The sequence below is a fragment of the Sinocyclocheilus rhinocerous genome, unplaced genomic scaffold, assembly GCF_001515625.1.
Source record: "Sinocyclocheilus rhinocerous isolate Xijiao unplaced genomic scaffold, SAMN03320098_v1.1 scaffold43921, whole genome shotgun sequence".
Classification (NCBI taxonomy): Eukaryota; Metazoa; Chordata; class Actinopteri; order Cypriniformes; family Cyprinidae; genus Sinocyclocheilus; species Sinocyclocheilus rhinocerous.
The window spans coordinates 1-1,198 of NW_015630946.1; the positions used below are offsets into that span (position 1 = coordinate 1).

A 1,198-nucleotide genomic window follows, 5' to 3' on the forward strand; every position below is an offset into this window, starting at 1 on the left:
AGTCCAGACCTGGCACTGTCAGAACCTGCAACACACACACACACAAACTCACTACTTCATGACAGCTTTTTAAGATCAACACATTTTAAAGATCAATATGAAACACAAGCACTTGTTGCATACCTTGGTGTCTGGGCTGTAAGAGAAGTCATGAACCTTTTGGCCATTGGCCCACACGGCTGTAGGTGAAGCCTGAACCCCAAAAACACGTACTTCCCCGAGTACCAAACCATCGAGAGATCCATTTAATTTGACTGGCTTACTGACCACATAAGACTGCAGGGAAATATGAAAGATCAAACAAACAATAGAATACATTTCAAATTAATGCACATATTGACCATAACTTTTGAGAATTCTCAAATAGTCCATTTGTTTAAAGGGTTTTAAATGATGTTCTAGTTGAAGGAATACTTCACCCAAAAATGAAAAATTGCTGAAAAGTTCCTCACCATCAGGCCATCCAAGATGAGTTTGTTTCTTCATCAGAACAGATCTGGAGAAAGGCGTTTTAACTTTAAATCCTCACTTCTGGTCAAAATACTAGTCTATAATCCATAGTGGTGTATCCTCCAGTTTTTGCTTGCAAACTGTGCTTTTTCTGTGCATATTTCGCTCCTGATTCAGACAAAATGAGTTTTTCAAAGGAGAAAGTGATAGTATGGATATGATTCATATTTTAGCCAGAAGCAATGGATTGAAGTTAAAAAAAGTTTTGATGGATTTGTTTCTTACAAACATGCAGCTATTTGCGTCACAAGACATCAGTTGTTGGATTGGAGTGGTGTGGATTATTGTGATGTTTTAATCAGCTGTTTGGACTCTCATTCTGACGGCACCCATTCACTGCAGAGGACCCATTGGTGAGCAAGTGATGAAATGCTACATTTCTCCCAAATCTGTTCTGATGAAGAAACAAACTCATCTACATATTGGATGGTCTGAGGGTGAGTATATTTTCAGCAAATATTCATAAAAAGTGCATTGAACTGCCTGTCAAATGTCTGGTAAACACAACACTTGCTGTTTTTCAATTTGAATGCCTGATGAAGCAATTCACTTTGGATTGCTCCAACACAGTATAACAATAGGAAGCAGATGTTCAATAGAAAAAAACCCTCATCCAAACCATTCAAGTTAACATGAAGCCATGAAATTCACCCTATTTTGTACCTCTTGAGCAAAGAACAGAACATAT

The 1,198-nt window shown here is 37.9% G+C and overlaps 1 long non-coding RNA gene across 1 annotated transcript; it reads right to left on the reverse strand.

Moving 5' to 3' along the window:
• Position 1: 1 nt before the first annotated feature.
• Positions 2-1,198, reverse strand: LOC107740739 (uncharacterized). The gene is made up of 3 exons (XR_001640114.1): positions 1,174-1,198; positions 124-276; positions 2-25 (listed from the first exon to the last, which is right to left on the reverse strand). It is a non-coding gene; the product is annotated as an uncharacterized LOC107740739 (long non-coding RNA).